Source organism: Dendrobates tinctorius, unplaced genomic scaffold (assembly GCF_039654945.1).
Source record: "Dendrobates tinctorius isolate UK_male_01 unplaced genomic scaffold, ASM3965494v1 ptg000008l, whole genome shotgun sequence".
NCBI lineage: Eukaryota > Metazoa > Chordata > Amphibia > Anura > Dendrobatidae > Dendrobates > Dendrobates tinctorius.
The window spans coordinates 66,806,041-66,829,769 of record NW_027361676.1 but is presented as its reverse complement, the minus strand read 5'-3'; the positions used below and the strand labels follow the sequence as shown (position 1 = coordinate 66,829,769).

The window sequence follows — 23,729 nt, the reverse complement described above, 5'->3', positions numbered from 1 at the left end:
AGTCACGGGGGGCCCCGCTGCCAGTCCCATTGGGCCCCGCTGCCAGTCACAGGGGCCTGCTGCCAGTCACGGGGGGCCCCGCTGCCAGTCACGGGGGCCTGCTGACAGTCACGGGGGGCCCCGCTGCCAGTCACGGGGGGCCTGCTGCCAGTCACGGGGGGCCCCGCTGCCAGTCCCATTGGGCCCCGCTGCCAGTCACAGGGGGGGCACCGCTGCCAGTCACAGGGGGGCCCCGCTGCCATTCACAGGGGGCCCCGCTGCCAGTCACTGGGGGCCCCGCTGCCAGGGTGGTAACAGTTGCCCTGATTGTATGGACCAGCCATAATGTTAAGTGTGTAACAGTACAGACACAGAGGGCTAATGGATGCATAAAGCATGTGGGAACATGATGCGGGGAACCTGGTTATCATGAAGTACAATATGTCACGAGAAAATGTCAGAATCACCGGGATCCATGGAAGCGTTCGAGAGTTATTACCTCAAAGGGACAGTGGTCAAGTATGACCCCAAGACAGCGGGCATGTTGCTGGGGAGTAATAGTGGAACCACACACGGAAATGGCAGTGTCGGGTATAGGTACATTAGTAGAGGGAGGAAACACAAGGAGTCCAGTCTTTGACAGGTTCAGTTTCAGATATAGTGAAGACATGGCCGCACAAAGCCCATTCACTCAAATACACTAGACTAACAGATTGGCATAAAAAGTGGCCATGATGTTTATTTTTGGGTTACACAGTCAATAAATAACTCCATTCAATAAATACCATAACAGTTAATCATATTTCCAATACCACATCCAATCCACCCAATTAATGGGCGATTTCCCCACCAAAAGAACATCACGACAAAGAAAAATCAGCTAAGAAATAAGGAGGGCGGGTGTTATCTTCTTATCTTCAGCCAGTGAGGAAGTGCCAGAGTGTAAACAAATAGAATTATTTATAGAAGCAACCTGAGACCGCCAAGAAATAACTGACCAATCACCTTTGTTCAAAAAAGGGCGCCAAGAACCAGCAAAAACCAGTTCTAGCTTGTTACTGTCCATAGCAAAAACTGCCCATATGAACTTCATATGACCTTTTCATTAACCCCATATAGGCTTAACGTTAAATACAGCCAATTAAGGACCTATGCAGCCATGAGTCCCCCCCTTTATTGTTTTTCCTGACGGGGGGGGGGGGGGGCCGACATGATGTTAGACACAGCGTTTAGACAATCGCCGGTGTGTTCTAGAAAGCCTGGCGTGATGTCAGGAGAAGAAGCGTATAATTGGGTGTCATCAGCATAGAGATAGTACTGGAAACCAAATCTACTGATTGTTTGACCAATAGGGGCAGTATTCAAGGAGAAGAGGAGGGGGCCTAGGACTGATCCTTGAGGAACCCCAACAGTAAGGGGAAGGTGAGAGGAGGAGGAACCGGCAAAAGATACAGTAAAGGAGCGGTCAGAGAGATAGGAGGAGAACCAGGAGAGAACGGTGTCCTTGAGGCCAATGGAACGGAGCATAGTGAAGAGGAGCTGATGATCCAGAGTGTCGAATGCTGCAGAGAGATCCAAGAGAATTAGCATGGAGTAATGACCATTTGATTTAGCTGTTAGTAGATCATTAGAGACTTAAGTGAGGGCAGTTTCAGTAGAGTGTAAAGAGCGGAAACTGGATTGGAGAGGGTCGAGAAGAGAGTTATCAAAGAGATAGCGGATAAGACGGGAGTGGACCAGGCGTTCCAGGAGTTTAGAGATGAAGGGAAGATTAGAGACAGGTCTATAGTTAGCGGACCAGTTTTGGTCGAGAGATGGTTTTTTAAGTAGTGGATGTATGATGGGATGCTTAAATGAGGGAAAGATACCAGAAGAGAGAGAGAGGTTAAATATTTTAGTTAGGTGAGGGGGGATAGCAGGGCAAAGGGACTGGAGGAGATGTGATGGAAATGGGTCACTGGTGCAAGTGGCTGGGCGAGAAGATGCCAGGAGCCTTATTTCCAAGAGCTGTACCTTTTTTATTTTTGCATCTGCCCCACCATACCAGAGCTTGTTTTCTTTTTTTACTTTGCGGGACATGTTGCACTTATTAATAACACCCTTATTTTTTACCTTAGAATGTATTGAGAAATCAGGAAAAAATTCCAGGGGGGGGGGTGACACCACATACCCCCCCCCGTCAAAACATACTACTTGTTTTGGGGGTCTTGTTTTTACAGCATTCATCGTGCACTGAAAATGGCCTTCAGGTTACTACGGTTACGGTAGAACCAAACTTTTCATTTTTTTTAATTAATTTCGTAAATTAAAAAAATTTTGAAACTTTGCAAAAGAAAAAAAAAGTTTGTGTTGCCTTTTGCTGGGAGCCATAACTTTTATTTTTCTGTTGGCGGTCCTTGTTTTTTTGAGTGGCGAGGTGTAGTTTTTATTGGAAGCATTTTAGGGATTTCTGAAATTCTGGCATTTCAATTTTTATTTCTTTATGTAGTTTACTATCTGGGGAGATTGATTGTAGATTTTCATAGCAGGTAGGGGTCTGAAAATAAATTATTTCTTTATTTTTGAATTGGAAAGTGATATAAATATTTATTTTTAAAAATATTTTCAATTATTTTTCCCTTTACTTTTTAGTCCCCCTCAGCTCCTGTCCTGCGCTCCTACCAACAGGTCATGTTTTCAGGATTTCCTTAGTACTGCCCAGGTGCTGGAACGATCGCCACTGAAATGCTATGGAAATCCTGAAACGATGATCTGCTGGTGGGAGCGGAGGACAGGGGCTGATGAGCGCTGCACTACGGGACTTGGCCCTACTATATTCTGCAATACTACTGAAAGGTGATCACAATCTTCTCAAGCTGTGCGCGATATGAGGATCAAGATGGCAGCAATGGGGCTTTGCCTTTAGGCCGGGGTCAGACTTGTGAGTATGTAAGGGCGTGACATAGGATTACCACCTCGCTCTGCTCCCCTAATGGTCCTTAATGTGTAACTGTTTACATATGTTAGTTACTGTAATGTCGTTGTTAATACTCGGTGGTACTGCTACATGTAAAATATGTATTACCCCGCATAGTCAATGGTACTGCCACACTCTTTTCAGTGTTACCATTTTATGTACAGTGTTGTATATGCGTTATGTTCCTGTAATATACAGTAATACTGTGTAAGATAGGGAAAGTAAAGTGCACCCTTCGGACAATTGAGGGGGGGGCTCCTTAGTATTATAGTTCTCATAGCTAAGGGTAAGTGTAGTTTCTTTGGGGGCCACTAGATGGGGGCATACTAGTATGCACAGATAGAATAGGTTATACTTAGTTTGTAGTGGGTTAAAGTATGAGTGGCTGCCGGGTGGTAGGATAAGAGTGTTAGGAAGTTAAGTCAGACTGGGCCAGGGTGCCCGAAGTGTCCACATGGGCTATAGGCCCCGGACGGATTGGCAGCCACGCAACGTTAATTATCCACGGCCACTGGGCAACATCGCGTAAGGTGAAAAGCAGGAACGTGAGATGTAGTGACGGGACGCAGGCAGAACAAGGGTTAACAGGTTTATTTACAGGGGAATACTACACAGGGAGGTAAATAGTTAAACAGTCGGGAGATAAAGGGTTAGTCAGGGGAGACAAACAGTACATTAAAGGCAAAGGATATAACAACGGTTTAGATAATGGCAGGTCGTTAGCATAGATGTAAGGCAGTCCTTAAACTGCAGCTCCTCCTGTGAACTCAATTGCGCCGCAACGACTGGCGCGGTGTCCTCTCTAGTGGGGTCAGGTAGATGACAATATCCTGTCTTCAGGTAACAGTGGTCGGTCTCCGGTACCTTCCACTGCCCCTTGTCCACATACTGCTGTGGCTATAAAAGGCACGGGCCACAGACCGGTACGAGCCCAACGTGGCTCCTTAACTGTCTTAACTGATGTAGTGAGGTCACAAAGGTCAGGACAACTATTCTTTGTCTATGTCAGGGTACGAGTGTCAGTCCTGTGGTCTCTCTTAGGCAGCGCGTGTGCGGTACTCATGGTCATGTCGTGTACGGCACCTGGAACTCTGGCTGTCACTGGACACACACCACACGTCCCGCTGTCCCTGGTCCACACTGTTGGCAGCAGGCAACGCTGGTCTACCTGGCGCTGTTACTCCCGGCCGGAGCACTCCTCTCTTGGTCTGCTGCAACACCCGGCTCGGTTCCGCTCTGGGTGCACGACTTTGCACGGCTCTGCTCTTCTGACACGGCTCTCTCTGCTGGCACATTTCTGCTCTGCTGACACGGCTCTGTTCTGGATGACTCTGCTGACACAGCTCTGCTCTGCAGACAGCAGACAGCGGAGGCTCCTTCCATACAGCCCGTCACCAAGTCAGTCCTCTCAGGTGGGGGATGCAGAGTGCTCTGCTCACCGCGCTGCTCTCTGCGCTGTTCCCCGCCATTGCCAGACTGCAGTTTTTTGCACGCTTTTTCCTTTTATCCTCCTGCTGCTGCGCTCCCTTTTCTGGCTCTCCACGCCCCTTCCTGTCAGCATGAAGCTCCCTAGGGCTTCCCCCAGGCTTCAGGGGAAGGTCCATCCCTCTCAGGCTTCCTCCCAGGAACAGAGGATGCAGCCCTTTCAGTTCCAGACCCAGCATGCAGGTACCCATAGTCCGGTCTATCTCCTTACATTCACAGTGGGCAAGTACAGGAGAAGGAAGATGTGGTGACTCATAGCCTGGGAGGACGCCTTTAGGGCGGGAGTCGGTTGGAGTGAGGAACAGAAGGAAGTCAGCTTTGATGGAAACGGTACAGATGGGCCGGATGCTTTACCAGAGGCAACCAAGCCTGGTGGCTGATGATTTTGAGTCTGGGGCGAAACAGGCAGAAATAATTGTCATCATGGTGAGTTTAGGCCAGGAAGGATCTTGGGAGCATTCTAAGACGGTCCAGTCCGGACGTGTGCCGCACAGAAGTGTCAGTGAAGTAAGGAAAGATGAAACAAGTTGATGATGTGCCAACTGTGGATGTAACGTGTGAAGTACTAAGTAAAGAGAATGTTCAAGTTATCCTGGACTGTGTCTCCATTACTGGGGGTCGCCTAGAAGAGGCGCCATCGCTGCCTGGAAAGTGCCTGGGGGGACCTGAAACTGGAGACGCAGGTACGCTGAGAAGTGGAATACAGTTTTCTGTGAGGTAAGGTCGGGACACAGATGCTTCAGTGACTCTGGCCATGACTACAGTCCTGGCCTCCCCTTACATTTACAATGCGAGAAATTCGTGCCTCAATAACCAGCACTGCAGCCTGCACTCGGACCGGTGCGTTCAGCTGCATAGAAATACATGCAGCCACACACTCCGGACCCGAGTGCCGGTGTCAGTGCCGGGTATTGAGGTGAGTTTCTCACACTGCAGTCGCAAGTGTGACCCCGGCCTTAGGTGACATTACACCACAAGATCGCAGTGATAGCGTAATCCGAATAGCTACAAAGCAGCAACTAGAGTTGGCTCTGGTTGCTATTGTTAAGGTACTGTCACATTAAGCGATATCGCTAGCAATATCGCTATAACTTGTGACGTTATAGCGATATTACTAGCAATATCGCTGTGTCTGATACTTACCAGCGACCCGCTCCCCCGCTGGTTATCGCAGATCGCGCGAGAACGTCCTGGACCGCTTCTAGTCGTCAGCTTCCTGCGGCACTTCCTGTGGAGAGACGAGAGTGGAGCCGGGCGGGAGGACGCAGGATCGCCTAGTGTGACAGGTAAGTAGCGACCCCCTTCCCCAGCGATGTCGCTGGTGAGATCTGCCTGTGTGGCAGCTCACTAGCGACCACTTAGCGATGTACCAGCGATCCTGACCACGTCATATCGCTGGTCGGGATCGCTGGTACATCGCTAAGTGTGACACTACCTTTAGGGTATGTGTCCACCATCCGGAAGTAGCAGGGCTTTATTTGCTGCGTCCAAAGTGCTGCCTTCTATTGAACACAGGTAAATCCGCATGTGTTCACTAAACCGTGTGGATTTACCGCATTCAATACATTCTATTGATGTATTTTCTCTTGCGGAGATTAGCACCTACCCCCTCTTTGATTGACAGCTCTGACTCCATAGAGCCAGAGAAGGCTGGAGATGACTGGATAACTAGCAGGTGGAATGGTGTATGTAAATGATTGGCGCCGCCGTGATGCACCGAGCGCCTGGACTTGGTATGGACAGTCATTCTGTGCTGACATAATTGTATTATGCGGTTTCCCAACTTTTAAAAAAACTTTTTTTTAAACAGCTGTAAATATTAGAACGCTAAAGGCCCCATCACACACAGCGAGATCGCTAGCGATATCGCTGATTTTGTGACGCCACAGCGATCTCGCTGTGTGTGACACACATCAGCGACTTGGCCCCCTGCCGGGTATCACTGATCATGCAGACTCGTCCTGGGCCGTTTTTTGATCGTTGCTCTCCCGCTGGCCAGCGCGCATCGCTGCGTGTGGCGACGCTCCCCGCGCTGCAAGCAGACACTGGGAGCTGGTATCTACGGTAAATATCGGGTTACTAAGCGGCACGCATCACTTAGTTACATGATGTGTACCTTAGATACCTGCGTGCTTGCAGCTCTCGGCGCGAGCAAGCTGGTATCTAAGGTACACATCGGGTAACTAAGTGACGCGCGCCACTTAGTAACCCGATATTTACCTTAGATACCAACGTCCTCGCTGGTGCTGATCGCTGGTGAAGCTGCCTGTTTGGCAGCTCACAAGCGATCATGTAGCGATGCACCAGCGATCCTGAGAAGGTCCTATCGTTGTCGGGATCGCTGGTGCATCTTTAAGTGTAACGGTACCCTAACAAACAAAAAACACTCTTTTTTTCCAGTTACCCAGCACTGGCGTCCCTCCCACTCTTTACTTACAAATGGCTAGTCTGTGCCCATCACAGCCAATCAGTGGTCACAAGCCAAACATTACTTGTAGCTAGAGTTGAGCGACTTTTGGTTTTTTAGGGTCGCGTTTCGTTTCGTGAAACCCGACTTATCCAAAAGTCGGGTCGAGCAAGATCGTCCGATTATAGGGAAAAGTCGGGGTCGTCCCGAAACACGAAACCCAATGTAAGTCAATGGGGAATAAAAGTCGGCAGTGAGAGGAGGACAGGAAACACACCAACAGTGCCCATTTGATGCCAAAAGCATCAATTCTTCTTACTTAAGCTGGTCAACCTTAATTAACTTCATAATACAAGTTACGCACTGAAAAATGGGGGTTATTTGGCTACAGACTGTGGGGGGGGAGGGCTGGCTCCAGGTTTTCATGTGCCCTGGGCGAAAGAGCGCCCCTTTAACACATACCACAACTCATCATGCTCCGATACGGCAGAGAAATAGCTGTATAGTACAATGAAAAATACCTCACTTTTTACATCTCATGACGAGGCCCATCTATTTCTCCATACAGAATCATTGGTCCCATATAATGTTTGAAACAGTATATGATGAGCTCCACATAATGCTACAGTATATGTTGGTCCCCATGGATGAAGCTCTACTGTCTTATGGGCCCAAATAATGCTCCAAACATAATGGGCCCCATTTCTAATGCTCTAGTGTATAATGGGCCCTGTAAATGCTGCTCCAGTGTCTGATGTCCACCTTTGGAATGTTCCAGTGTATGGTGGGCCCCATCTATCATTCTCAGACGGTGTTAGGCCCAGTATGGATTGCACGTGATTGCACAAAGGTTAGAAAGGGTACCGTATCCCCAGATAACATGTATGGATAGCGTACACATTCAAAATATATGTCTCAGGAGGCAGGCTCAGACGGTGTTAGGCCCAGTAAGGATTGCACGTGGTTGCACAAAGGTTAGAAAGGGTACCGTATCCCCGGATAACATGTATGGATAGCGTACACATTCAAAATATATGTCTCAGGAGGCAGGCTCAGACGGTGTTAGGCCCAGTATGGATTGCACGTGATTGCACAAAGGTTAGAAAGGGTACCGTATCCCCAGATAACATGTATGGATAGCGTACACATTCAAAATATATGTCTCAGGAGGCAGGCTCAGACGGTGTTAGGCCCAGTATGGATTGCACGTGATTGCACAAAGGTTAGAAAGGGTACCGTATCCCCAGATAACATGTATGGATAGCGTACACATTCAAAATATATGTGTCAGGAGGCAGGCTCAGACGGTGTTAGGCCCAGTATGGATTGCACGTGATTGCACAAAGGTTAGAAAGGGTACCGTATCCCCGGATAACATGTATGGATAGCGTACACATTCAAAATATATGTCTCAGGAGGCAGGCTCAGACGGTGTTAGGCCCAGTATGGATTGCACGTGATTGCACAAAGGTTAGAAAGGGTACCGTATCCCCGGATAACATGTATGGATAGCGTACACATTCAAAATATATGTCTCAGGAGGCAGGCTCAGACGGTGTTAGGCCCAGTATGGATTGCACGTGATTGCACAAAGGTTAGAAAGGGTACCGTATCCCCAGATAACATGTATGGATAGCGTACACATTCAAAATATATGTCTCAGGAGGCAGGCTCAGACGGTGTTAGGCCCAGTATGGAATGCACGTGATTGCACAAAGGTTAGAAAGGGTACCGTATCCCCGGATAACATGTATGGATAGCGTACACATTCAAAATATATGTGTCAGGAGGCAGGCTCAGACGGTGTTAGGCCCAGTATGGATTGCACGTGATTGCACAAAGGTTAGAAAGGGTACCGTATCCCCGGATAACATGTATGGATAGCGTACACATTCAAAATATATGTCTCAGGAGGCTGGCTCAGACGGTGTTAGGTCCAGTATGGATTGCACGTGATTGCACAAAGGTTAGAAAGGGTACCGTATCCCCAGATAACATGTATGGATAGCGTACACATTCAAAATATATGTCTCAGGAGGCAGGCTCAGACGGTGTTAGGCCCAGTATGGATTGCACGTGATTGCACAAAGGTTAGAAAGGGTACCGTATCCCCAGATAACATGTATGGATAGCATACACATTCAAAATATATGTCTCAGAGGCAGGCTCAGACGGTGTTAGGCCCAGTATGGATTGCACGTGATTGCAGAAAGGTTAGAAAGGGTACCGTATCCCCGGATAACATGTATGGATAGCGTACACATTCAAAATATATGTCTATACATCAGGAGGCAGGCTCAGACGGTGTCAGGCACAGTATGGATTTGACGGCCCAGATTACACAGCGGAGGAGCAGGGAGAGGTAAAGATTGCAAATGCTGGGGCCCTGCCCAAGCAAGGGGAGCCCACTCGTGGGCGTCGGTACTGGCACTGGGCCCCTCATAGTACAGCGGTGTGTCTGACGGCGGGTGTGCACCACCACCGTCAGAGACACTTGATTGCACTATGAGGGACCCTGTGCCAGTGCCCGCGCCCAAGAGTCGGCCTACCCACCTGTCCAGGGCAACGGCACTCGCACGGTGTCGTGCGCTAGGTGGTGACCCCGGCCATGGGGGGGGAGGCAGCACAGTTAGGGAGTTTTAGAAAGTGGCATATGTTGATGTTGGACATTCAGCTGATGCAAAAGGCGAAATAGGTGAAGTACCAGGAAGAGGTGGACCAAAGCAAGCCATTTTTCTGTCACCCTATGTGTCATCAGGGGAAGGTGGGACAAAATCCTTGGAAACCCATGCGTGGTTCATTTTAATGAAGGTTAGATCATCCACATTTTGGGTTGACAGACAGGTCCTTTTTTCTGTCAGTATTGATCCAGCTGCACTGAAGACTCTTTCCGATAGCACACTTGCAGCTGGGCAAGCGAGCTCCTGTAAGGCATATTGGGCCAATTCAGGCCAGGTGTCCAGTTTAGCGGCCCAATAGTCAAAGGGGAATGACCTGTGTGGGAGAACATCGATATGGGAGGAAAAGTAGTTTGTAACCATAGTTGACAACTGCTGTCTCCTGTCACTTTCCATCGATGCAGTATTACCAGTTGTGTGAGCGGTATTTGAAAAATCAGTCCACAACATTGTCATGAAACCCCTGTCTCCAACGCCACTTCTGCTGTGTGCACCACGAACACCTCTGCCAAGCTGCCCCCGGCCCGTACGGCTCGTGTGAGAACCATCACCGCTGCTGTGTGCTGGGAATGCCTCAAGCAACCGATTTACCAGAGTTGCTTGTTTATTAGCCAATATTAGGTCAAGGTTCTCCTGTGGCATGATGTTTTGTAATTTGCCTTTATAGCGTGGATCCAGGATGCTGGCCAACCAGTAGTCGTCATCATTCATCATTTTGGCAATGCGGGGGTCCCTTTTTAGGATCCGCAAGGCATAATCTGACATGTGGGCCAATGTTCCCGGTGTCAATGATGCACTGCGAGTGCTGGGTGGAGGAGCACTTTCTGGCAAATCCACATCCCTCCAGTCACGCACAAACCCTGTACCAGACCTTGCCACGCCAACATTTTCACTTGCCCCACGAGATGCATCCTCCTCCCCTAAGTAATCATCCCCATCATCATCCTACTCCTCTTCTTCCTCCACCTCGTCCAGGAGAGGTCCCTGAGCAGACAATGGCTGAATGTCATCAAGGATTCCCTCCTCCTCTTCCTCCTCATCAACAGTGGCTGCAGACGCCTGCTCCTTAAGGTGCGTCAAAGTTTGCATGAGCAGACACATAAGTGGGATGCTCATGCTTAGGATGGCGTCGTCTGCGCTTACCAGCCGTGTGCATTCCTCAAAACACTGAAGGACTTTACAAAGGTCTTTCAGCTTCGACCACTGCACACCTGTCAACTCCATGTCTGCTCTCAAAGTGCCTGGCCGTGTATCCCCCCACAAATGCATTATGGCCTGCCTCTGCTCGCACAGCCGCTCCACCATGTGCAGGGTGGAGTTCCACCTTGTTGCAATGTCGATAATGAGGCGGTGGTTGGGAAGGTGGAGCAATCGCTGCAGCTTCTGCATACGAACGGAGTGTACAGGCGACCGGCGGATGTGCGCGCACAGTCTTCGCACCTTCTGGAGCAGGGCTGTTAACTCCGGATAATTTTTGAGGAAGCACTGCACCACCAGGTTCAAGGTGTGTGCCAAGCAAGGTATGTGGCTGAGTTTTGAAAGGGCTATGGCTGCCACAAAATTACGGCCGTTATCACTAACTACCTTGCCTGCCTCAAGATGTACACTGCCCAGCCATGACTCAGTTTGTCGCTTCAAGTACTTGGCCAGCACCTCGGCGGTGTGTCTGTCGCCCAAACACATCATCTGCAACACAGCCTGCTGACGCTTTCCACTAGCTGCTCGATAGGGGGACACATCGTGTGCAACAGTGGCAGCTGCAGATGGAGTGATCGTACGACTGCGCTCTGTGGACGAGCTTTCGCTTCAGGAGGAGGAGGGTCGAACGCCTACAGCCAACTGTTTCCTATACCGTGGGCTAGGCAGCACTGTCCCACCACCGCTGTCCCCTGTGGACCCTGCATCCACCACATTAACCCAGTGCGCAGTGATGGACACGTAACGGCCCTGGCCATGCCGACTGGACCATGCATCAGTTGTGAGGTGCACCTTTCCGCTCACTGACTGCTTGAGTGCATGGACAATGCGGTCTTTCACATGATGGTGGAGGGCTGGGATGGCTTTGCGAGAGAAGAAGTGGCGACTGGGTAGGTCATAGCGTGGTACTGCATAGGCCATGAGTTCGCGGAAAGCTGTGCTTTCCACCAACCGAAAGGGCATCTCAAAAGAGATTAGTTTGGCAATGTGGGCGTTCAAACCCAGTGTACGCGGATGAGAGACTGAGTACTTTCTTGACCTACTCATAGTGTCTGGGAGGGTGAGCTGGACTTGAGAGCTGCATATGGTGGAAGTAGCGGTGGACAGGGCGGACTGAGAGAGGGTTGATGATGGTGATGGAGTTGGTGTTCTTTCTGATGGCCTAGAATCAGTCTTTCGTTGATATAACAGTGGGATTCCCTGACTGCTGTGGTCCTGCAACGACACCTCAACATTTGCTGCTGTGCTAACCGGTGGGCTTACAGTGGGGGAATGTCACGTTTCCGCCAGACTTAGGGCCTGCTGTTCCGGTCGTGGCCTCTAGGAGGCGCCGGACCGCCACTTTATCGTCAGACTCAGGGACGGCTGTTCCTGCCTCGGCCACTGGACAGGGCCGTGGTTCTGTCACATCAGGCTCAGAGCCTACTGTCCCGGCTTTAGCCTCTAGGAGGCGCCGGTCTGTCACGTCGCCGTTAAATTCTGGGTCTGCTGCTCCTGTCGCAGTCACTAGGAGGCGCCATGGCTCGCCCGGGAGTTATGGTGCTGACAGAGTAAGGGCACCTGCGCAGGCATCTGGTGGACGCAGGCTCCACCCCTCTGTCAGTCATCAAGAGGTTACTGCATCTCCATCTGGCCTGGTCCTGGGGGCGGTACTGATGACATCATCAGTCCAGGAACCTATGAGGGGTGACCTGATCCCTGAAATACCTTGGGACTGGTCTTGCAAGCCGCCGGATATATTCTTGGTTCCCCTGTGTGTTACTGTGTGAATTGCTTACTGACTTTAGCCTGGACTTCTGACTCTCCTTCTGCCTAACGATTCTGTACCTCTGCTACTCTCCTGGTTTATGACTCTCGGCCTGAATCTGACTCTGCTTCTGCCTAACGATTCTGTACCTCTGCTACTCTCCTGGTTTATGACTTTCGGCCTGAATCTGACTCTGCTTCTGTCTACCATTTTTGTACCATTGCTGCCCGACTGGTTTAGACCCGCATATCTCCACGTTTGTGTCCTGTATTGGAACACCTTTCTGGCGACCGTCCTGCTCTGGTCACTGCTCCTATTCAGACAGTACCTCCTGGGCTCTGCTATAAATCCAGATCCCTGTATAGGGGTAAAGGGTATCAGTGTTTCTCGGGGTGTTGCCTGGCTGCAGCCCAGACCCGCAGGTGGACGTCACAGGGAAACAATGTAGCGTTGCTGACTACCTTCGTTGTGATCAGTTGCACATGTGGCACTTGAGGTTTGGTGTTGTGTCCACGCTTGCAAGTGCATGCTGGTTAAATGTCTAAGCATGCAACTGGTATTCAAATTTTTCAGATTTTTCCCTCGGCTAAAGGTCTTTGTGCACTTCTTACAGATAACCTTGGCCTGATCATGAGGATTTTGTTCAAAAAAGTGCCACACTGCACTCTTCCTACTTTGGCAGACATTTTGCGGCCTAGCACGCTGTGATCTTTTGACCCTCTGGACAAGCTGTCCAGCAACTCTTTTGATGTTTGGAACCTGTCTTTGGAGTGCTCCGGGCCTGCCAGATAACAGCTGTTGCGATGTCGATGTCTGCTGTGGATGCTCCTCATCTGAGCTATTGGAAGCAGCACCCTCTTCCCCCAATGGATGCCAATCTGGGTCAACAACTGGGTCATCCATCACCTCCTCTTCTATGTCATGTGCACCTTCCTCTGTGTCACCGTGTATGGTGGTATAGTGTGCGGGAAGGGGCACCTGAGTCTCATCAGGGTCAGAATCTGGCTCTGTACACTGCGAGGACAATGTAGTGCTCTGAGTGAATGTACCAGCAGAATCATCCATCAGCGGCTGTGCATCAGTGCACTCCATGTCAGATTCATCTTGGCCTGGGTAATTCACCATTTCACTTGATAATCCAGGCATGGTATGTGAAAACAGCTCCATGGAGTAATCAGTAGTATGGCCTGCGTCATCCTTCAATCTTGGTTGGGGTGAAGGACACAAGGAAAGGTGTGGTTCATGAACATGAGCCTCCAATGACGACTCAGTGCTTTTACTTTTTACAACTGAAGAAGAGGAGGCGATAGAGCTGGAGGCTGAGTCAGCAATGTAAGACAAAACTTTTTCCTGATGCTCTGGCTTTAAAAGCGGTTTGCCAACTCCTAGAAAACTAAGCGTTCGAGGCCTTATGTAGCCAGACGATGACGCAGGGTCAGCACCTCCTGCATTCGGTCCTATTTTGCTCTTGCCACTACCATCAGATCCACCACCAACACCATCATTACCAGCTGCCAACCCCCGCCCAATTCCACGGCCTCTTCCACCAGCCTTCCTCATTTTTGGTAGAAATGTAGACAAAATCCAACAAACTATATAGTAATGTAAAACAAGGTACAAGGTGTCTATAGGACAGGGGAGATTTTGAATTTCTGCAGACACTTGTGGACACTGGACACTTTTGGATTGTGTGAGGCCCAATGAATTTCTGAGCGCTATGTGACAGGCTCGATGGCACAGCTGTGACAAAAGTGACTAGAGGATAAGGGAGATTTTGAATCTCTGCACACACTTTTGGACACTGGACACTTTTGGATTGTGTGAGGCCCAATGAATATCTGAGCGCTATGTGACAGGCTCGATGGCACAGCTGTGACAAAAGTGACTAGAGGATAAGGGAGATTTTGAATCTCTGCACACACTTTTGGACACTGGATGGACACTTTTGGATTGTGTGAGGCCCACTGATATCTGAGCGCTATGTGACAGGCTCGATGGCACAGCTGTGACAAAAGTGACTAGAGGATAAGGGAGATTTTGAATCTCTGCACACACTTTTGGACACTGGACACTTTTGGATTGTGTGAGGCCCAATGAATATCTGAGCGCTATGTGACAGGCTCGATGGCACAGCTGTGACAAAAGTGACTAGAGGATAAGGGAGATTTTGAATCTCTGCACACACTTTTGGACACTGGACACTTTTGGATTGTGTGAGGCCCAATGAATATCTGAGCGCTATGTGACAGGCTCGATGGCACAGCTGTGACAAAAGTGACTAGAGGATAAAGGAGATTTTGAATCTCTGCACACACTTTTGGACACTGGACACTTTTGGATTGTGTGAGGCCCACTGATATCTGAGCGCTATGTGACAGGCTCGATGGCACAGCTGTGACCAAAGTGACTAGAGGATAAGGGAGATTTTGAATCTCTGCACACACTTTTGGACACTGGACACTTTTGGATTGTGTGAGGCCCAATGAATATCTGAGCGCTATGTAACAGGCTCGATGGCACAGCTGTGACAAAAGTGACTAGAGGATAAAGGAGATTTTGAATCTCTGCACACACTTTTGGACACTGGACACTTTTGGATTGTGTGAGGCCCAATGAATATCTGAGCGCTATGTGACAGGCTCGATGGCACAGCTGTGAAAAAAGTGACTAGAGGATAAAGGAGATTTTGAATCTCTGCACACACTTTTGGACACTGGACACTTTTGGATTGTGTGAGGCCCAATGAATATCTGAGCGCTATGTGACAGGCTCGATGGCACAGCTGTGACCAAAGTGACTAGAGGATAAGGGAGATTTTGAATCTCTGCACACACTTTTGGACACTGGACACGTTTGGATTGTGTGAGGCCCAATGAATATCTGAGCGCTATGTGACAGGCTCGATGGCACAGCTGTGACAAAAGTGACTAGAGGATAAGGGAGATTGGATTGCTTTTAAAAAAGCAGTTTGCGGAGCAGTGGGTAAACAGCAATGCAGGAATGTCAGGAAGCCGTAGAAGGCAGCCCAACAACCAACACCACTGATACACCACTATATAGCCTCCCCTTGCACTGCACACACAGTGACTGGTGTGTTGTGCAGGCCATATTGCTAGCAGCAGAAGCAGTTTTTTTGTCTTCTCAGCAGGACAAAAAAAAAAATTGGGATTGCTTTTAAAAAAGCAGTTTGCGGAGCAGTGGGTAAACAGCAATGCAGGAATGTCAGGAAGCCTTAGAAGGCAGCCCAACAACCAACACCACTGATACACCACTATATAGCCTCCCCTTGCACTGCACACACAGTGACTGGTGTGTTGTGCAGGCAAATCGCTAGCAGCAGAAGCAGTTTTTTTGTCTTCTTCCCTGCCTAACGCTCTCCCTACAGAATCACCAGCAACCTCTCCCTATACTAAGATCGGCAGAAGTAAGATGGCGGTCGGCGTGCACGCCCTTTTATACCCCCTGTGACGCCCACCAAAGCAAGCCAATCACTTGCATGCCCTTCTGAAAGATGGTGGTGACCCGTGCCTATGTCATCACGTTGCCCACAGTGTCCGTGGATCCTGATTGGCTGAAAAAGAGCGCAAAACAAACTTTTGAAACGCGACTTTGGCGCGTAAGTCGCCGACCTCGTGGCCGACCTCATCCTAGGGTCCGGTTTCGTTTCATGAAACCCGACTTTGCCAAAAGTCGGTGACTTTTGAAATTTTTCGACCCGTTTCGCTCAACTCTACTTGTAGCACCACTTAAAGGGACTCTGTCAGCTATCAGTAGGTTCAACCCTCCTAAGCTGTTTATATGGGCATGTAGGTCATAGGAAGCTAAATAAAATGACACCTTGAGATCTGTGATCCGATGACTTATTCCAGAGAAATCCATATTTATTTTTTATATGTAAATAAGCTGTAAAGATCTATGGGTCAGACACAGATCTCCATGATTATCTGCCTCCAGAGAAAATTTTAAAAGAAAGGAGGCGTTATCAGTGTGCGACATGTAATAACACAGACCAGTAGAACTGAACTTTGTCTCCTTACAAATTTGCTGCAGCTCTCACAGCTCTGCTGTATTGCAACACAGATGTGTTTAATGCTGTATTGTGTGTATAAACTAAATAACTGAGATAATCACACACATCTCTGCTGGGAGATCAGGAGAGTAGACTTGTCAGCCATCACATGTCTCACACTAGTAATGCCTTCTTTCATTTAAATAAATCTCTTGAGGCAGATTCTCAGGAAGATCAGTATCCGGACCGTAGCCTGGAACAGCTCATTTATTTATAAGAAAAACATGAATTTCTCGGGAATAAGACATTGGATCACAGATATCAAGGTATCATTGTATTGAGCTTCCTGTGACCTAAATGTCCATATAGATGGCTTAGTAGTAGTGATGAGTGAGTGTGCCGTTACTTGAGATTTCCGAGCATGCTCGGGTGTTCTCAAAGTATTTTGGGCGTGCTCGGAAATTTAGTTTGTGCCGTCGCAGCTACATGATTTGCTGCTGCTAGACAGCCTGAATGCATGTGGGGGGAGTGCAACTTTGTTTGCTTATTGTATATGGAGATGGCTGCTCCTAGTGTACACCTGTTCGCACTAGCTTGGAAGTGCCAGTCAGTCTTTTGTAATTTGTATATTAGCTCTCTGACCGAGCACTCCGCCCTCCAGCATGTGGTGGATTTTAATTGCAACAGGGTCCTACCTACCTAATAAATTCAGGCATCTACTCAGGAATTCTGACTTCAGTCTTAAGTCCCCGTTACACATAACGATGTCCCAGTGATCCCACCAATGATCTGACATGATGGGATCGCTGGGACATCGTTAGGCTGATTGCTGGTGAGCTGTCACATAGACAGCCCCTCCAGCGATCAGGACCAGCAACGCTGGACGCTGGTTTCTAATGTAAACATTGGGTATCCAGGAGCCGTGTCACAAAATCAGCGATCTCACTAGCGAGATCATTGTGTGTGACGTGGCCTTTAGAGAGGTGTTCACACTAGACACTTTAGGACCCAGCAGATCTGAGACAGCAGATCTGAGACTGCCTTGTCGTTGGCTGCTGGGCATGCATGAATTGGTCAAATTATGTACTAAGCATCTCAGCTTTTTTAAAACATAAATAAAAAGTTTAGAAACTACTTGAGGCTGTGTGCCCACGATGCGTTTTGTTAAGCGTTTCCGCAGTGTTTGAGCCGGCTCAGACGCTGCAGAAATGCTTAAAAGATGCATCAAATTAATTAGCATGCGTTTTTGGCTTTTTGTGCCAATGCATGCGTTTTTAACCGCTCAGGAATCGCTTAGCGGCTAAAAACGCAGCATGCTCATTAATTCCCTCATTGCTGAGTGTTTTTAGCCATCCCCAATGATCCCAGAAATCGCGTGTCAAAAAACGCATCAAAAACGCATCATAAATCGCGCAAAAACACGCGGAAAAAGACGCGCGTTTTCTGGGAAGGGGATCCTTTTCCTGAGCGTTTAAAAACGCTAGCGTGGGCACATAGCCTGAATCTTTTTTTAAGATTTTTGAATGTCAGGAGAAATCAGAGTAAATTTGAACTTTTAGGCTGTGTGCCCACAATGCGATTTTTAAGCGTTTTTGCCTCGATTTTCGGCATGAAAACGATGCGAAAACGTTTAAAAATCGTGTACAGAACGCACCCCATGCATTCCTATGGCATTCCGCACATGCTGTGCTAATACTGCGCTTTTTTCCGCGGCGGAATCGCATCGCTGAAAAAATCGCAGCCTGATCATTCTTTTGTGCGGAATCGCAAAGAATTGCCGCGATTCCGCACCCATAGGAATGCATGAGAATCGCTTCCCACATGTGGCTATGCCCACCATGCGGGAAGTTAAGCGTCTCATGTGCGGTTGGTACCCACGGTGTGGAGGAGAGGAGACTGTCCTCCAGGCCCTGGATACCATAACCCTGTAAAAAAAGAATAAAAAATAAAAAATCGGGGTATATTTACCTTCCGACGTCCCGCGCTGCCATCCCGGGCCACAGCGTTCCCAGTAATGCCTTGCGGCAAGGTCCTGTGATGACGTAGTCTCGCGTGACTCTAGCAGGAAACCCTGCAAACTGGCCACAGAAGGTAAATTACTTATTGTCAACATTCTGCAGCCCAGATATGCACTGAGATTATGTGAAAAGCCCGGACAACCCCTTTAAGTAAACTTTTGTTAACCCTTTCTCTGCCTCCTACTATTCACTACATCCGACGAACCTTAACATATTCACCCCACCTTTCTCTGTAATCACTGTTGCAAGTCTTTTGGGATATGTCGGTACCAGCTTTGCACATCTACAGGCTGACATTTTTGCCAATTCTTCTTTGCCAACTAGCTCCAGCTCACTCAGTGAGATTGGATGGAGGCATCTGTAACAGCAATTTTCAAGTCTTGTCACAGATTCTCAATGGGATTTAAGTCTGGACTGTGACTAGCCCATTCACACACATGAATATGCTTTGATTCAATCTATTCCATTGCAGCTCTGGAAGTATGTTTAGGGTCCTACTGGAAGGTGAACTGACACCCCAGTCTCAATTCTTTTACATACTTTAACAAGTTTCCCTTCAGGATTGCCCTATATTTATCTCCATGCATCTTCCCATCAACTCTGACCAGCTTCCATGTCCCACTTGAAGAAACGTATCCCCACAGCATGATGCAACCACCACCATGTTTGATGGTATGGATATTGTTTTCAGGGTGATGTGCAGCATTAGTTTTCCAACACACGTAGCGTTTTGCATTTAGCCCAAAAAGTAGTACTTGGGTCTCATCTGACCAGAGCACCTTCTTTCACATGTTAGCTGTGTACCTTTCCTGGATTTTTGCAAACTGCACATAGGACTTCATTTGGCTTGCTTTTAAAAATGGCTTTCTTCTTGCCACACTTCTATAAAGACAAGATTTGTGGAGTATACAACTAATAGTTGTTCAGTTGATAGATTCTCCTACCTGATCTGTGGACCTATTTAGCTCCTCCAGAATAACCTCTTGGCTGCTTCTTTAATTAGTGCTCTCCTGGCTTAAGATGTTAGTTTAGGTGGACAGGTATATTTTGGTAGTTTTGCAGTTGTGCCATACTCCTTCCATTTTTGGATGATGGATTGAACAGTGAGATGTTCAGAGCTTGGGCTATTTTTTATAACACAAGCCTGCTTTGTCTTCTCCATAAATTTTATCCCTAACCTGTCTGGTGTGTTACTTGGTGTTCATGATGCTGTTTGATCTCTAGTGTTCTCAAACAAACTTCTGAGACTCTCACAGAACAGCTATAGTTTTACGGAGAATAGACACAGACAGGTGGACTCAATTTACTATTTATGTGACTTCTGGAGGCAATCGGACACTCAGGATTTTATCTTGGGGTATCAAAGTGTATGGGGCTGAAGGAAAATGAATGTCACAATTTTTGTTTTTATAATATTTTAACAAATATTTTATAAAAATATAATTATATTTTTATCATTTTTATAATTATTTTTAAAATATTGAGAAAACCATGTATCATTTCTTTTGCACTTCACAAATACTTACTACTTTGTGTTTGTGCATCACCCCAAAAATTAAAGTTTGAGGGGTGTAACATGAAAAAATGTGGAAAAGTTCACAGGGTATGAATAATTTTTCAAGGCAATGTAAATGCTCTGACTTTCTATACAGATTTCCAACCAGTTTGGCAGCATCCAGACAAGCCAGCACTAGGTGCCAGAACCTGCTTAGCTTGGGGGTAGCTTTCCCATCCCAAACAAACATTTAAAATGACTGTCAAACTGAGGCTGGTTTAGACAAGAGGAATGACGTGATTATGTTGAGAATAGACACTGATACAGTTGAATCCAGAAGTTTACATATATGTAAACTTCTGGTTTCAACTGTATCTAGAGTCCACATTACAGCTCTGTGAAGAAACTGTATCAGTATGCAAAAATGGAATGTATTTTGAACCAGAAGGTTCAGTAGCATAGTTAGGGCTGAGAGGGCGATTGCCCTGGGCCTAATCACACGGTAATGCCCACTCACGTGGTGGTGTCCACTCAGAGTGACCACCACTCTTAACTGTGTATGTGTGCATAGTATGTCAATTGTGAGGTGTTGTAGAGAGAAAAAAATGGTAAAGGAGCTTTATTATGTGGGGAGGAGGACTCCCAGACAGTGAAGGGGCAGGTGCCCAGGGGACCGCCATCAGGGTTCCTGAGGGAACAATGCTGGGAGGACAGTAAAGGAAAAGACTTGACTGAAGTTGTCAGGGAAACAGGGGGCGGGGCAAGCTTAACAGGAGCAGGGGGCGCGCTGAAGTGGCAGTTGATAGAGAGCCAGACACAGACAAGAAGTCGGGTGAGACAGAGAGGACCGAGGGAGCGAACGGTGTGTCGTGGAGAGACCGACAGGGCCCTGTGAAAGGAAAACTGTGGACTTACCTACTAGTGACACGTGAAAGCCTTGCACCGGTGGCCGCTCCCCTCATACGGACGCATACAGCCGCCCCCGCTGTTTCACTCCCTGCTGTGACAAGTCCACGACCTCCACTGACCGCTGCGACTAGAGACCATTCCTTTACAGCGGTCAGGACACTGCCCCCCTGCCTTCTCCCACAGCTGCGGCCCTGTCATCACCGGCCCCAGGAGGCGCCACCTCACTACAGGCGGCAGTAGGGGCCCCCGTCCGGTTTGCTAAGGGACCCTTAGCAGAGTTTGGTGAACGGTTATTTTTAGAGACTGCGTCATGACTCTGCTGTGAGACGAGAGTCGCAAGGGGATGCCTGTTGCGCCCATCGGCACAGTTTCTTCAGGGCCTGTTGCGCCCCACCGTCATCGTTTTCTTCAGGGCCTGTTGCGCCCCACCGTCATCGTTTTCTTCAGGGCCTGTTGCGCCCCACCATCATCGTTTTCTTCAGGGCCTGTTGCGCCCCACCGTCATCGTTTTCTTCAGGGCCTGCTGCACCCCACCGACATCGTTTTCTTCAGGGCCCGTTGCGCCCCACCGTCATCGTTTTCTTCAGGGCCTGTTGCGCCCCACCGTCATCGTTTCTTCAGGGCCTGTCACTTTTTCAAGAGTCTGTCAAGCCCAGTTTCACCCCAGAATATCAAGGCGTCAAGGCAGCCGCATCAGCGATCTCTACGCGGCCACGCCTGTGATCCGGACAAACCCCTGGAAAGATAAGTGTACTATATGAGATAAGGACCCCCCAGTTTGGTCATACGTGGCCTATAGCAACCGGGCAAACTGGGTTAGTCGCATGCACCATAAGAAAAGTGTTGTTAGGGTTGTTGAGTTCCTGCGTGGACTGATTGTTGATTACATTTGTTGTTAGCTCAATATAGCCCCGCGGCTACAGTTTTATAAAAGTTTATTCCACAAACCACACTCAGTCTCGTGTCTCATCACTGCATCCTGCGAACCTGCTAGGACCCTACACTTAGCGTAGTCGGCAAGATGCAGTCTCCGAGCACAGACAGTGGTGCCCCAGATCAGGGTAGAGCTGTAAACTCTACAAATGAGGAGGGTCCCCGTACCAGCATATCATTGGGGGCCATGCTGAACAACCTGCCTAGATTTTCCGGCTCCAATACTATGTTATGGGGCTGGACAGAGCGGATGCAGGGGCTCGTCCGGATGCACCCAATGACCCCTGATCTGGTGGCCGAGGTGGCACTCATGGCACTGGACGGGGAGGCGCGGAGGTCAGTGATGTTGAAACCTCCGGGGCACCGTAACACTTTTGAAAAAGTGTTTCAGATAGTAGAACAGACCCATGGGGACCCTACTGATGTGGGAGAATTAAGAACCCGTTTGTTTAGTCGGATGCAAGTAGAGGGGGAGACGATCACAGAGTATATGAATGTCCTCCAAGAATTGCATACGGCTATAGAAAGTAAGGACGGGGTAGGGGCAGGACCTGTTGACATTACCCTACGTGACCTACTGGTGACTGGTTTGCGAGATCCATTAGTCAAACAGGCACTGCGGGAACAGATCAGAATGAATCCCCGAATAGATTTTTCAGAGGTGGGAAGTCAGGCACGTGCTCGAGAGCAGGAGCAGGGGATGGCGGTCCCCGTGGGGAAAGTCCGAGGTGTGGAGGCCTCCGCGAATGTAGTCGAGGAACCTCAGTGGGTGGAAGAGATGAAGCAAGAGCTGAAAAGTATTAAGGGCAAGTTGGCCGAAGTAAAGAGAAGAACCGAGTCCGGGACTGGACGACCTAGCTTTAACCCCGGCTCCTGGGGATCACGCTCCCCGCGGGGTGGTCAGCCTACACAAGCCCGGTGTTTTGAGTGTGGAGAACCAGGCCACTTTGCCCGAGAGTGTCCGCGGCGTGGGAGATACACACCCTGGCAGCCATTAAACTAAAGGGCTCCGGGCTGGGGGGACGCCGCTCGGAGCCGAAAACCACAACTAGGGGTGGTGGAAGTCCCGAAGATTTGGTAGCAAAATGTCCGGTGGTTTGGGCAGAAGTGGAGGGCCGGGCCGTCCGGTGCCTGGTGGACACGGGGTCACAAGTAACCACTATGCCTGCAGCGTACTTTCAACAGAACTTCCCGGAAGCAGCCAGGCCTCAGTGGTGGCCCGTGATCAGACTAGTAGCTGCCAACCAACTGCCGGTCCCAGTTGCCGGGGTGGTGTGGGTGCAAGTGACACTGTGCGGTAAATCGCTTGGTCGCAGAGGGGTGGTACTGACTCAAGGAGAAGCTGATAAGCAACACCCCGTCATCCTAGGCATGAATGTTCTACGAGAGTTCGGCAACCTACTGCTCAATGACCCTACACAGAGGATTCTGAAGCAGTGGGGTTCTCGCACAGCCCAGGGACAGGTATTGCAGCAGCTGGTGTGGAGAGCACGGGTACATCAGGACCGCCAGGAAGGCGAGGCTCTGGGTAAGGTCATCACGCCAGCGACTCCCCTGCTTGTGCTACCTCCTGGACAGACTGTGGTGGCCCTGCCCATTCAAGCCCCGATACCCTTGGAGGGTGTGGAGGTGCAGGGGGAGCCATGTCACTCAGAGCGCTTGCCTCCTGGCATACTGGTGGCCCGTTCCCTGGCTACTGTGCAAAAAGGAGCCGTCCTGGTGCGCTGCGTTAACCTTGAAGACCGAGACACCGTTCTGAAAGCACGGACTGTACTGGCCAAACTAGTAAGGCCTTTAGAAGAAGTGCTGCCAGCCCCTGCGGTTCAATTACGAGTACACCCCGAGGATCCTTGGGAAGTAACAATACGAACCTTACAGGCCCACGAAGTCTCAGCACAAGAGAAGGGCCGAAATAT

At 49.1% G+C, this 23,729-nt stretch overlaps 1 long non-coding RNA gene across 1 annotated transcript in view; it reads left to right on the top strand.

Annotated features, from left to right (window-relative positions):
• The window catches only part of LOC141092096 (uncharacterized), a 78,424-nt gene that overhangs the window by 13,028 nt on the left and 41,667 nt on the right, over positions 1-23,729 (top strand). The window lies entirely within an intron of this gene.